Source organism: Acomys russatus, chromosome 15, assembly GCF_903995435.1.
Source record: "Acomys russatus chromosome 15, mAcoRus1.1, whole genome shotgun sequence".
Lineage (NCBI taxonomy): Eukaryota > Metazoa > Chordata > Mammalia > Rodentia > Muridae > Acomys > Acomys russatus.
This window is the reverse complement of record NC_067151.1, coordinates 46,294,516-46,310,173: the sequence shown is the minus strand read 5'-3', so window position 1 is coordinate 46,310,173 and position 15,658 is coordinate 46,294,516.

The following is a 15,658-nucleotide window of genomic DNA, read 5'->3' as shown; positions in this document are numbered from 1 at the left end:
AATAACTTATTAAACCAGTTTAATGCCTAAGGACAATCAATAATTTTCTCTTGTACACACAGATAAGTGTAGTCTTTACTCCTATTAAGGAAAGGTATCTTTGCAGCTGATGGATACAATTACCAAAAACTATAACCAATCAGAATGCAGAGTTGTGAAACCCAGTTTCAATACATACTTCTACAAAATACTCACCTACCTAAGACTCAAGGAACACTAGGGAAAAGGAGTTAGAAAGACTAACCAAAGGATGAGGGAGTTTCCTATGAGATTGTGTCACCTGATCACATCAAAAGTTACATCCTCAAAGTCTCAGCAACCTGAATCGAATGTGAGAGGAACAAGGATAACAAATGAACACACCAAGCTGGGTTGGTGAAGGCCCATGAGGCCTCATCCCTACAGAAAGACCTACAGATGGCTGAGAAATGCTGGGACCAAGAGAAATAAGCCTCCCCAGGTAAGAACTTACTAATATGTTGCCCAGTAAAAACCAAGCTGCCCTGAAAACATACATACAGGTAGCATCATATAGATTCAACATGCTATATGTAGAGATATATAGACATATAGATATACATATAAATATATTTTCCATATATATAGAATATACATATGAAATATATATGTGCAATAATAATTAGTGTAAAAAGAAGCCAAGAATTTGAAGGCTAGCAGCAGGGAGAGCATTGGAAGTGAAAAGGGAAGGGATAGATATTGCTCTTAAATTACAATCATAAAAACAAACAACAATGAACAGGACCCATATCTGCATGAAAGACTACCTGCTTCTATGAATTTGGTCTTGGACAGATGCTACATTCTTATTAATCCTCAAAGCCTAAAATTGTATATTTTATGTCAACCCAATCTTGCCTTTAAATTTTCCTCCCTCCTTGACTTTCTTTGAAAATATCCATATTTAGAAATGAGTAAATATTTAAACTACAGTGCTATATTACTTCCAAATAAATTTTGTTTATCTTTAGTGGATATTTCTCTGCATATCGTTTTGGATAATAACACCCACTTAATTTTTCAGGTGATCGGTTCAGATAGGCTTCAGGCAACCATATGTAGTAGGAAGGAAATAAGTCATAGCTCATAACTCAAAAGGTATTTTTTCATTATCAGCAGCCCTAGGGGCTGAACGCCCCTGAACATGCTGTGATGCACTACCATCAAGCCCTAGCCTTAATTTCCCTTCAGCAGGACAGCACCTTCCTCCTCATTCTGAGCCTGTATCCTCTATGCAGGGGATACTCTGTGGAGGATGAATTGCTGAAAATTTTTCTTGTCTTCAGTTGTTAAGGTAGTGACTTGATTTTGTCTGGTGGGATTAAGTTGTCTGATTGAACCCGTCTGTTCCTTTCCATAGTAGAAAGTCGGTGAACCCAGAGTATTTGTGAGGCAATTTCTAGCGGAAAAATTAATACTTCAAAAATATTTTTTCTTGTCTCTACTACCAAATCTTTTTTTTGGTAAATGGGGAATGATCAGCACCAGAGAGTTCACTGGAATCACTTGTGATTTGTATTTCAATACATCTCTACTGAGATGCAGTCTCCTCATATGTGGGAACCACATACTATGTTTATCCTATTTCTTTTACTTTCCCTCAAAATGCTTTCAGCCAGTGGGACTGTGAACTAAATGCTTGCTATTTAGACTGTGGGTCACAAATTCATATGGTTCACTTAGTTGAAAGTAGGCTCACAAAAATGTTTGTCAACAGCAACAGGGTTTTGAATATGTAATAACCAAAACTTAAATCAGGCAAATGTGTAATGAACCTGCTGTTTTTCTGATAACCCTCACCTATGTCAGGTGATTTCAGTGTTGCCTTAGTTAAAAAATGCATGCACTGCTTTCCACACTGTGCACTCTGACACATCACCAAACACCAACACATTGCCAAGGACACTTCGACTCTGCTTCGAGACACTTTGTGACGAACAGCAATGCTTTATTGTACACGCTATGTTTTCTCCTCTTACAGATATAGAAAAGCTTATCACAGAGAAAAAACTTTTAAAATTTTCTTAACATCTTTCCTTAGCTTTTGCATTAAAATTACGTGTCTTGATCTTTTGATGTGTTAGAATGTGTAAAAATAAAATTTTGTTTGCCACTTCAGTTGATTTAAGTTCATAAAAAAGTTAAATTCATTTTGCTTTTGGAATTATGACAAAACCTGTAACAATTTTTGAAATCACTACAAAAATATTTCTGACATTTTGTTTTATGTTTTTTAAAGAGAAACAGCACTAACAATTATATCAATCCAGTCTGTAAAATGTTAACGATATTTTTCATCCTGCAGTATTAAATATTTGGACAAGATTTAATTATTCTTGTAAAATTAAGCATGCACATACACACACACACACACACTTCATTAGCATATAAATTTGCTTTTATCTCTATATCTTATAAAATTGTGCAGTATAACAGAATTCTTTCCAAATAAATTATTGCTTGATTCATTATTTTTAAAAAATAGGGTTTGTTTTTCCCCTATGGATTTTCATTTTACTTAGTATCATTTTAAAATAATCATGCTTTCTCCAATGAAGGAGAGCATTACCTTGTATAAGTGAGTGGTCTGATTGAAAACACGCACCCGCCCCCATAAACTCAGGCATTTGGACACACAGTCTCCAGTTGGTAGTTCAGTCCTGCTGGAGCAATTACTTCATCATGGATGGGCTATGAGAATAAAAGCATCCTCTCATTTCTAGGGCTTCATCTACGTCAATAACTATCAAATCTTTTCATTATCAACTTAAAACATCTATCTAGACCTAAAAACATCTTAACCCCTAAACAACTAAGCTGAATTGTAAAACTAAACTATCTGGTCTTCAACCCCATTAGAAACTTGAGAAGGAATGAAATTAATTACCTGAGAATACAAGTAATTCAGCTTAGCAGTTTTCCAAATAAGAAGGTGACAGAGATAGTTTGCTACCTGAATAGTCACCCAAAACTCTCTATAATGTTGGAGCATCATCTTCAGCCTTCTGGACCAATATGTCTGACAGACATATTTGTGACGCAGGAACCATTGAGGACTTGCTTACTCTGTCTTTGCAGTTTGGTCATCGACTTTGTCTGCATCCAAACTTGCCCTTTTTTAGGTAGAATTCTGTTTGTGGTAGAAACGAGGACATTATAATTTTAAAATTTCTCAGTATGTATTTTCTTACCCTAGAGAAAGAATTGCGCAAATAACACTGTTAAATATATATAGAACTTCTAACCAAACTTTTAATTATAGAAAATATATTTTTGAGCTTATTACTTCCTTGATACTCATAAAAGAGCAAACATTAGTTCCTCTTTTAATTAACTTCAATGCAGGTAACAGCTTTACAGTCTCCCATGTCTCCCCAACAAATGTCTTTCCATGTTACTGCCCACATTTTTCATCTTCTTTTTTAAACTTATTATAGCAGACACAAAAGCATACCTTACAATTTATACTTAGATGAGTATGGCTTTATATTCTATAGTATAAAATTGAAAAGACTATCAAAATTACATTTCAGTTAATAAATCTACCATTAACTACATTCTTTCAATTTATGTATAATACATAAAAAGATAGATTCATGCCCCTAGAGATCAGAATAAGGTGTTATGTTTACCAGTTAAGGGACACTTCTTCAATATTTGTTTTTTCTGTCACTATAAATTAATAACTATAATAAGAAACATTTTAAAATATACAATTTTGTGGATTTTGCTGATTTTATTTTCTAACAACTTTTATCGTTCAACATTATAGAGTAATTTTGAAGGAGTTTTTTGGATTTACATATTTTATAATAAACAATTTGCGGATTTTCACTCTTTCAATGTCTTGGTGAATTTAAATATGATATTATTTTTATGCTCTAGATCCCTCTGAGATGGTCTCCAGCTGACAGAATGTGACATATCTTCTCTTATTCCTTTCCATCAGTATGATGATTTGCATGCAGATATTAAGAGTTGTTTCTGAACATGGCATTTAAAAATGTCTTTATTATTTTAAAGAATGACTGACAATGAGACTGGTTAACTCCTGGCAACACAGAGCCTACCTCAAAGAGGATGATGAGCACAGAGAACTTCCTTATGGAGATAGCTTCAAATGTAGCAAACAAGCCACTAGGCAAAATGTTCTAATTTCTACCATAGACAGAATTCTACCTAAAAAGGGGCAAGCTTGGATACAGGCAGAGTTGACAGCCAGACTTTGTCAAGACAGGATAAGCAATCTTCAATAGTTCCTGCCTCACAAATATGTCTGTCAGATATATTGGACCAGAAGGCTGAATAAGATGCTCCAACATTATAGAGAGCTTTGGGTGCTTCAGGTAGCAAATTGTCTCTGTCATTTTCTTATTTGGAAAGCTACAAGCCTGCACTCCAGGCATACTCAGGTAATCAAGTTTATTCCTTTTCAAGTCTCTGATGGAGTTGAAAAACAAGTAGCCTAGTTTTTCAATGAAGCTTAGTTGTTTAGGGTTTAAGATGCTTTTAGGTCTACATAGATGTAATGGAGATTGATCTACATTCAGAATTTTAGATGCACCAAGATAGGAAAGATGTTTTATTCAAGGCTGTTAAATACAAATAACCAAACATTAAGAATGTAACATTTATATAATTCCTGATTTGTCATGGTCATTCTTGCTATAGGTAGTTTATTGTATATATGTGTAATCATATAAATGTATATGTAAAAAATGTTTAACTAATAAAAAATAAAAAAATAAAATCAAACAAAAACAAAAAACAAAACCAAAAAACCAAAAAAACAGAAAAAATGTTGCTTCTTTGGCAACAGAAGAACATAAGTGATATACTTATGGGAGAAGTCACATGCAGAAGTGATTTTATATATGAAAGGCCTGAGCATTCCACCAAAAATTCTGAGATGTGATAAACACATTTAAGCAAGGAACAAGTTACAAAATTAACATACAAAGCCCAGCAACTTTTATACATACAAATATTAAAGGTACTGAGAATCTAGGATACCAATCCCAGTCAAAATTCTCTATAATATAAATACCTGCAATAAACTTATTCAAAAAACTAAAGGGTATTTGTAATGAAAACTTAAAATTGTACAGAAAGGAATTGAAGAAGAAAATAAAAGATTCAAAGGTTTCCTATGTTCAGCATTTACAAAAAATATCTTACCAAAACTCAATCTACAAGGTACAGATCCAATACAATGTCATTATTCAAAGAAATAGAAAAATAACATTAAAAGTCCAATGGAAACAAAAAAGAGATTGGAAAACCTGAACAAAAACATATAATACTGGATATGTTATGTTACTGGGCCATAGTAAAGAAAAAAAAAAAAAAAAAGGATACTGGCACGACCATAGATGCATGCAATAGACTAGAAATTATATATATATACATACATATTCAAAATACAAAAGCTACAGCACCTGAATTATGACAAAGATTCTAAAACTGACAATGGAGAAACAAAAACCTATTCATGAAGAGTACAGGAAATCATTAATATCTCCATGCAGAAAAATGAAAGTAGGACCCCTCACTCTGTGGGAAAAAATAGAAATAGAAAAAAGACATTAGCTGATACCTGGTACTCTGAAACTATTAGGGGAATAAGTAAGTTTTTGAAGATTTAGGAATAGGAAAAGGTTTTCTCATTAAGATCCACTTACTCAGGAAATAATTCCAAAGTTTGGCAATTGTGACATCATAATGTTCAAAAAAAAAAAAACTGTTCATCAAAGCAAACAATTAATGAAATCAGGAGGCAGAACACAGAATGGGAGAACATTTCTGATAGCTTTCAATCTAGCACAGAATTGATATATAAAATATATGAACAATGAGAGAATTAGTTACAAGAAATCACACTATCCAACATGCACATGGGAAAATGGAATGACAATAGTTATCAAACAATGAGAAATAGAAATTATTTCCTGAGTAAGTGAAAAAGTTTCTTCTGTTTTCATTTTATGGAATAGTTTGAAGAATATTGGCATTAGCTCTTCCTTGAAGGTCTGGTAGAATCCTGTGGTGAATCCATCAACCTTGAGTATTTTTGTTTGCTTGTTTTTTGTTTTGTTTTGGTTTTGTTTGGTTGGGAGTATTTTGATGACTGCTTCTATTTTCTTAGGAGATTTATGACTCTTTAATTTTTTTCCCTGATCTTGATTCAATTTTTGTTAGAGAAATCTAACATGAATTTTGTCCGTTTTATTTAGATTTTCAAATTATGATGCAAACAGGTTTTTGAGGTAAGTCCTAATGATTCTTTGCATTTTCTCAGTATCTGTCATTACATCCCCTTTTTCATATTAGATTTTGTCTTGGTTAGTATCTCTCCACCTTTTTAGTTAGTTTGGCTAAGTTTTGTCTATATTGTTGCTCTCAGGTAATGTCTATCTTTGTAGTTGAGGTGTGTTTCTTGTATGCAGCAGAATAATGAGTCTTTTGCACATCCAGTCTGTTAGTCTCTGTTTATTTATTGGGGAGCTGAGTATATTGATGTTGAGATACATTAATGATTAGTGACTGGCAGAATCTTTTATTTTGATGTTCGTTGCAGAAATGTGTTTGTTTGCTTGTCTACTTTTGGTTTTATTACAGTACAGTTATTTATATCCCGCAGTTTTGTTTCTTTGTTTTTTATTTTGGTTTGTTTGGTTTGTTTTGGTAAAGTTAACCTCATGGGCTGGGAATTTTCCTTGTAGTATCTTCTGTATTTTTATATTTGTGCATAGATGTTGTTTAAATTTGGTTTTATGGTGGAATATCTTGTTTTCTCCATCTATGGTGATAGAAAGATTTGTTGGGTATAATATTCTGTACTGGCATCTGTGTCTCTTAGGTTTACAAGATGTCTGCCCAGGCCATTCTGGCTTTTACAGTGATTCATGGGTGATTCTGCAGCTTTTAATTTTTATTTATTCTGTATATTTAATGTTTGATCATTATGTGGCAGAAGGATTTTCTTTTCTAGTCCAATCTATTCAGTGTTCTGTAGGTCTCTTGTATGCATATAAGCACCTCTTTCTTAAGATAGGGAAATTTTTCTCCTATGATTTTATTAGAAAGTATTTTTTGGCCATGGAGTTAGGAATCTTCATCTTCTTCTATTCCTGTGATTTTTATGTTATGTCTTTTCATGATATACTTGATTTCTTGGATGTTTTGTATAAGAAAATGTTTAGATTTAATTTTTTCTTTGAAGATTCATCAATTTCTTCCATGTGTCTTTGATATTTGAGATTGTTTTCCCCATCTCTTGTATGCTGTTGTCAATGCTTACTTTATAGTTCTTATTCTCTTCTCTAAGATCTCTACCTCCAGGTTTCCTCAGTGTGTGCTTTCTTTATTGTTTCTATTTCCATCTTCAGATCTTGAGCCATTTTATTGATTTCCTTAACTTGTTTGTACTTACCTCCATTTCTTTAAATTGTTTGTTCAATTCCTTCACCTGTTTGTTTGTATTTTCCTGTGATTCATTGAGCAATTCATTCATTTTCTCTCTAAAGGCCTCAAAGTGTTTGCTTGTAATTTATTGTGTTTCTTTAAAGATTTTATTCATTTCCTACGTTATCATTTTCGTAAGTATAGATTTAATATCATTTTGTTGAGTTCCAGTTGTGTTTGATGATCCAGGGTTTATTGCCATAGGATAACTGTGTTCTGAAGTTTTCATATTGCTCTAATTTTTGTTGATTGCACTTTTATCCTGGCCTTTAGCCATCAGGGGGTCTATGCTGTTGTCTGGTAGATGTTATTGCCCACTGGAGTTCTCTTACATATTGTAGTTTATAGGTTAAAAGATATTTGAACATGTTAAATATAGTTGTAATTTATTTTATAGAGAATTTTATTATTTGTTTGGTATTACTTAAAGAAGTAATAGCTATATTGATAAATAACAAATCTGGTTATATCTGGAATTTTGAGTGTCACTTATGGACACTATCATATCATCTGCAAATAGGGATAATTTGACTTCCTCCTTTCCCATTTGGATACCCTTGATCTCCTTTTGTTGTCTTATTGCTCTGGCTAGAACGTCGAGTACTATATTGAAGAGATATGGAGAGAGTGGGCAGCCTTGCCTTGTTCCCGATTTGAGAGGAATTTCCTTGAGTATCTCACCATTTACTTTGATTTTGGCTATTGGCTTGCTGTATATAGCCTTTATTATGTTGAGGAAAGTGCCTTGTATCCCCGATCTCTCTAAAACTTTAAACATGAATGGGTGTTGAATTTTATCAAATGCTTTCTCTGCATCCAAGGAGATGATCATGTGGTTTTTTATTTTCAGTTTGTTTATATGGTGGATTGCATTGATGGATTTGCATATATTAAACCATCCCTGCATGCCTGGAATGAAGCCTACTTGATCATGATGAATGATATCTTTGATGTGTTCCTGTATTCGTTTTGCAAGTATTTTATTTAGTATTTTTGCATCTATGTTCATAAGAGAAATTGGTCTGAAATTCTCTTTCTTTGTTGAATCTTTGTGAGGTTTAGGCATCAATGAGACTATGGCCTCATAGAATGAATTTGGTAATTTTCCATCCATTTCTATCTTTTGGAGTAGCTTGAAGAGTATCGGTATTAGCTCACCCTTGAAGGTCTGGTAGAATTCTGCACTGAAATCATCTGGCCCTGGGCTTTTTTTGGTTGGAACCATCGATGATTGCTTCTATTTCTGTAGGGGAAATGGGACTATTTAGCTTGTTTATCTGTTCTTCATTCAACTTTGGCAAGTGAAATTGATCAAGAAAATCGTCCATTTCCCTTAGATTTTCAAATTTTTTTGGCATATATGCCTTCAAAGTAGGATCTTATGATTCTTTGAATTTCTTCAGTGTCTGTTGTTATGTCTCCCTTTTCATTTCTGATTTTGTTGATTTCAATACTGTCTCTCTGCCTTTTAGTTAGTTTGGCTAATGGTCTGTCTATCTTGTTGATTTTCTCAAAGAACCAGCTTTTGGTTTTGTTGATTCTTTGGACTCTTTTCTTAGTTTCTAATTTGTTAATTTCAGCCCTGAGTTTGATTATTTCCAGGCGTCTATTCCTCTTGGGTGTTTCTGCTTCTTTTTTTCTAGGGCTTCCACTTGTGTTGTTAAGATGCTTATGTGCGATGTTTCCAATTTCTTTTTAAACGCACTTAGTGCTATGAATTTTCCTCTTAGCACTGCTTTCAATGTATCCCACAAATTTGGGTATGTTGTTTCTTCATTTTCATTGAATTTCAGAAACTCCTTGATTTCTTTCTTTATTTCTTCCCTGACCCAGGTGTCATTTAGCAGAGAGTTGTTTAGTTTCCACGTCCGTGTAGGCGTTTTGTTATTTCTGTTGTTGTTGAATTGCAGCCTAAGAGCATGGTGATCTGAGAGGATACAAGGTATTATTTCAATCCTCTTGTATCTATTGAAGCTTGCTTTGTGACCTACGATGTGATCAATTTTGGAGAAGGTTCCATGGGGTGCAGAGAAGAAGGTGTATTCTTTCTTGTTTGGGTGAAAGGTTCTATAGATATCTGTTAGATCCATTTGACCCATGGCATTGGTCAATGATGTTATTTCTCGGCTTAGTTTCTGTTTCAATGACTTATCCTTCAGTGAGAGTGGGGTGTTGAAGTCTCCCACTATTATTGTGTGGGGATCGATGTGTGGTTTAAGCTTTTTTAGGAGATCTTTTACAAATGTGGGTGCCCTTGTATTGGGAGCATAGATGTTCAGAATTGTGATGTCATCTTGGTTGACTTTACCTTTGGTGAGTATGAAGTGTCCTTCCTCATCCCTTTTGATTAATTTTGGTTGAAAGTCTATTTTGTTCGATACTAAAATGGCCACGCCTGCTTGCTTCTTGTGACCATTTGCTTGGAATATTTTTTCCAACCTTTTACCTGAGGTAATGCCTTTCATTATGGGTGAGATGTGTTTCTTGGATTCAGAAGAATGTTGGATCTTGTTTATGTACCCATTCAGTTAGTCTGTGTCTTTTTATTGGAGAATTGAGGCCATTGATGTTGAGTGATATTAATGACCAGTGACTGTAAAGAGTCTTAATTTTGATGTTGTTTCCAGTCGAGCGTTTGTGTAGTTGTGTTTTTGCCATGGGATAGTTATCTATTTCCTGGGTAGTTTTGGTTGGAACTTGACCCTTTGGGATGGAGTTTTCCTTCTAGTACCTTCTGTAAAGCTGGATTTGTGGATAGGTACTGTTTGAATTTGTTTTTGTCATGGAATATTTTGTTTTCTCCATCAATGGTTATTGATAATTTTGCTGGGTAAAGTAGTCTGGCCTGGCATCTGTGGTCTCTTAGGGTTTGCAGGATCTCTGTCCAGGCCCTTCTGGCTTTTATGGTCTCTGTTGAGAAGTCGGGTGTAATTCTGATAGGTTTACCATTAAATGTTATTTGGCCCTTTTCCCTTGCAGCTTTTAATATTTTTTCTTTGTTCTGCATGTTTTGTGTTTTGATTATTATATGGTGGGCAGTTTTTCTTTTCTGGTCAATTCTATTTGGTGTTTTGTAGGCCTCTTGTATGTTTATAGGTATCTCTTTCTTTAGATTGGGGAAATTTTGTTCTATGATTTTGTTGAGAATAGTTTCTGGGCCCTGGAGTCTGATGTCTTCTCTTTCTTCAATGCCTATTATCCACAGATTTCTTCTTTTCATGGTGTCCTTAATTTCTTGGATGTTTTGTGTCAGGAGTTTTCCAGATTTGGCATTTTCTTTAATGGTTGATTCAATATCTGTGATTGTATCTTCTAGCCCTGAGATTCGTTCTTCCATCTCTTGGATTCTGTTAGAAAAGCTCACCTCTGTGTTGTTCACCTTCTTCTCTGAGGTCTCACGTTCTCGTTTTTCTTCTGTGTGTTTATCATTGAATCCATTTTCATTTTCAGATCTTGAACTGATTTTTTGATTTCTTTCATCTGATTTTTTGTATATTCCTGAGTTTCTTCCATTGCCTCTTTGTAGGTCTTCAGAGCTTGAACCGTTTTATTTATTTCTTTCATCTGGTTGTTTGCATTTTCCTGCAATTTTTCCAGTTCCACTCTATGTGCTTCTTTTAAGTCTCTCACCTGTTTGTCTGCGTCTTCCTGCATTTGATTACGAATTTTATTTGTTTCCTCCATTATCATCCTCATTACTAAGGATTTGAGGTCATTTTCTTGTATTTCCGTTGTATTTGAGTTCTCTGGGTTGTTTTCTTTGGGATAGCTGGAAACTGGAGATGCCATGTTGTTTTGGGTTTTTTTGCGTATGCTTTTTCGTTGTCCTTTAGACATCTTGCCTTCTTTGTTTTTATTGGGTAGCTTCTAGAGTTGGATGGAGGGTGTCTGACGATAGAGTCACTTGTTTTCTCATGATTTCCCTAAGCTGCGAGCTCAAAGCTTCACTGGTGTGGATGTTAGGAGGTTAGCCCTGTTGTTCTGGTCTCTTACAGCCAGTGATCTCCAGCCCCCCTGTGCTGTGGATCCTGCAATTGTTCTGGGTCTCTGAATGAGCGTTGGGTCAGGCCAAGTTATCCACAGCCTTCTGTGTTCCCTGTCAAGTCCAGCCAGGAATGCTGGGCCCGAACCACGGGCTGAACTCAGCTAGATTCTCAGGGCCTGAACCATCTGCCAAGCTCAGCTAGGGATTCTGGGCCCAAAATGCACACAGGGTCCAGCCAGAATTTTTGGGCTGGGACTACGCACCAAGCTCCACTAGGGCCTTTTGGCCCGAAGTGCGTGCTGTGGTCAGTTATTGACTCAGGGCCCGAACTGTCCACCAATCTCAGCCAGGAATTCTGGATTCAAACTGCACACTGTGTCTAACCAGAGTCTTAGAGCTGGTGGAACCGAGCGCTCTGTCCAGCCTGCGCCACAGCAGGAGAGCTGCAGCTGCTCTGAGTTATCGCCAGTGTTGGAACCAAGTGCTCCGCCCAGACTGTGTCACCGCAGGGGAGTTGCCGCTGAGCTGAGGTGGTGCCTAGGATGGAACTGAGCATGCCACCAAGCCTGCGCCACAGCAGGAGAATTGCGGCTGCTCTGAGTTAGCGCCAATGGTGGAACCAAGTGCTCCACCCAGACTGTGTCACTGCAGGGTAGCTGCCGCTGAGCTGAGGTGGTGCCTAGGATGGAACTGAGCACGCCACCGAGCCTGCGCCACAGCAGGAGAATTGCGGCTGCTCTGAGTTAGCGCCTGTGTTGGAACCAAGTGCTCCACCCAGGCTGTTTCACAGCAGGGGAGCTGCTGCTGAGCTGTGGTGCTGCCTAGTGTGGAGCTGCATGCTCAACTAAGCCTGCACCACAGCAGGGGAGCTGTGACCGAAGCTAAGTTAGTGCCTCGGGCAGAATTGCTTGCTGGGCTGGGCCAGTACCCGGGACTCTGGGGCCGAACTGTCTGCCGAGTCTAGTCTGGGTCCGAAGGCTCCACGCAACCCAAATCCTGCCCCGAGTCCCCTCTCCCGCAGCAACTCCCACCAGCCACCACAGCAATCACCTCCACTGGAATGCTATGAGCTGCAAACCTCAGCCACCGCTGCTGGTGCCGCTGGTGCTGCTGCCTCTGCCGCTGCCGCTCCAATCAGAGAAAATCCATGCTCCTCCTGTGTGCAGGGGCAAGCAGGTCCTCCGCACCCTGGTCCCTCCAAACCGTGAAGCACTCCCGCTCCCGTAATGTTCAGCCCTCGGTGTTCCTGGCTCTGAAAATATGCCAATCCCTGAATTGTTCACTGGAGCCTCCAAACACAGTCCACACAGCTCGCCGCCATCTTGGAACCTGTGTCTCATGGATTTTATTGTCCAGTTCAGCAGATATACATCCAAGTTTCATATTACTCCATGGCATTTTCTAAATGTACTCATGTTTTATTATTTCACACTCTCCTCATATCATTTTATAACCATATGCTAGTTAGTTATTTGCTTTTTTTTTTCATCTTGACACAGCTAGGTTTATCTGAAGAGGCATTCCATCATTTATCAAAATAATCTTATTATATTTGCCTGAATGAAAGTCTGGGACATTTTTTAAATTGATAATTGATGTGTAAAGATGTACAACACTATGGGTGGTGCTGTCCCTACCTTTCATGGTCTGGGGTATACAGAAAAGAAAATTTGAGAAAACCTGAAAGAGAAATCCAAATCAATGTTCTTCCATGCTATCTGCTTTGTTTCTGCTTCTGGCTTCTTCCCTTGTGTTTCTGTCCTGACTTCCTTTTCCAAGTCACTAGACTGGACATATTGGCACAAGTTGTTAATCCTGGAATTCCAGCAGCAGGCCAGAGGAGTAGCTGTTAATTCAAGAACAGAAATAAAAACGCATGCACACATACACACACACACACACACACACACACACACGAAACTAAAAACAATGTCTTTTCTTCTTCAATTTAAGATGCCTTGTATATTTTCCAATTTATCTTTTCATTAAATATGACATGGAATTCTTTTTTTCCTTTTTTTCTTATTAATTTATTCATATTACATCTCAGTTGTTAGCCCATCCTTTGTATCCTCCCATTACTCCCTCCCTCCCTCTTCCCCCGCTACTCCACTCCCCTATGTCTGTGACTGAGGGTGACCTCCTCCCCTTGTATATGCTCATAGGGTGTCGAGTCTCTTCTTGGTGACCTATTATTCTTCCTCTGATTGCCACCAGGCATCCCCATCCAAGGGACATGGTCAAATATGGGGCACCAGAGTTTGTGTGAAAGTCAGATCTCCTTCTCCACTTAACCGTGGAGAATGTCCTGTCCATCAGCTAGTCTGGGTAGGGGTTCGAAGTTTACTGCCTATATTTTCCTTGGCTGGTGCCATAGTTTGAGGAGGACCGCAGGGCTCAGACCTGTTTGTAGCTTTCCAGGACCCTCTGGATCTTTCTATTTCCTCATTCTCCCAGGCTTCTCACATCTAACGTCTCAATAGGATGTCCTCCCCCCTGACCCACTTTCCTGGTAGGTAACATTTTCCATGGGGACGTACTCCTTGGACTAGTGTCTCGATATAAGTGATTATATACCATTTACCTCTTTTTGCTTCTGGGTGAACTCACTCATTATGATAATTTCTACTTCAATCCATTTGTCCACAAATTTCGGAAATTCCTTGTTTTTAATAGCTGAGTAGTATTCCATAGTGTATCCAATCTTCTACTGAGGGACACATAGGCTGTTTCCATGTTCTGGCTATTATGAATAAGGCAGCCATGAACATGGTTGAGGATATGTCCTTGTTGTGTGGTAGTGCATCTTCTGGGTATATTCCAAGGAGTGGAATAGCTGGGTCTTGAGGAAGCCCTATTCCCATTTTTCTGAGAAAGCGCCAGATAGATTTCCAAAGTGGTTATCCCCGACATGGAATTCTTAAGTAATATCATTAACTTAACATATATTACAATTCCAGGTTTTTCAAATTACAATCACCATACATAAATTCTTATTTTCACTGAAGGAATTATGAGGTGCCTTAATTTATCTAATACAATAATATGTATCTTTCTCAAATGCATAATTTCTGACACAATGACTTATTGATTATTATGTGTTTTTTATGTGATTATTATGTGTTTTGATAACTAAGTAAATTTAGCTTTTCTACTTATTAGCATGTAGTAATCCTCCATATTAGGATTACTTGAGCAAAGCAAATATAGACATTTAAATGACATATATCACCTTTTATCTAATTCTGAGCCTCCTTGACATTATTTTTCTTGAAGACAGTATAAATGATGCAAACAGGAAGAACAACTGGTTTGATGACTCAGACCATTACCTCATTGATGAGAATGTCAGCACAGTCAGGACAATTATGTTCCTTCAGTTGCAGAATTCTGTTTTCTCACATAATGGCTTTTAAAGTGTCAAGAGTCTGCAGTGCATTTTGTATATATTCCTGTAAATGAAAAATGCAGTGTTCAGACCAGAAAGATGGATATGTAAGGCATTTGATTTACTTTTAATAAATTTTGATCTTCACCTGTCAGGTAGGATAATCTAAAATTTGGCCTTTTGATGAAAACTTTGTTTTGCTTTTAAGATGCTCTCATTCTAATCAATTTTCTAACATCATAGTCCTACAAGCTGAAATAGTGCACGAGTGTGTACAATATCAATGAAGCTGATTTCTGTTTCATTTGGCTTTTGCATTGTATTACCAAAACAAGAGATCATACTGCAACCTATGTTGACATGGAACTCATTCTGTTGGCTATATGGGCCTCAAACTCTTGGCAGTCCTCCTACCTCAAACGCCAAAGTAATAAGATTATAACTGTTAAAAGTTTATTGAGCATATTTAACAAATCACCAACGAACAATTACTACCAAATGAAACACTGAATAGTATGTATTTCAATTAGTCCATAAAAGGTCTATAAACCTTTTAATTTAAAATGGCTCTGTAAATGTTAATTACTGTGAAGAGACATCAAGACCAAAACAATGTATTGAAGAAAACAATTAATGGAGTTCATGGTTTCAGTGAATTAGAGTCCATGACCATTGAGGCAGTAAACACGACTGGAGACAGGCCTGCATGGCACAGGTGTGGTAGGGGAGAACTTACATGCTCAGACAACAACTAGGTGGCAGAGAGCAAGATAAGTGTTAATGACCCGACTTGTGAAATCTCC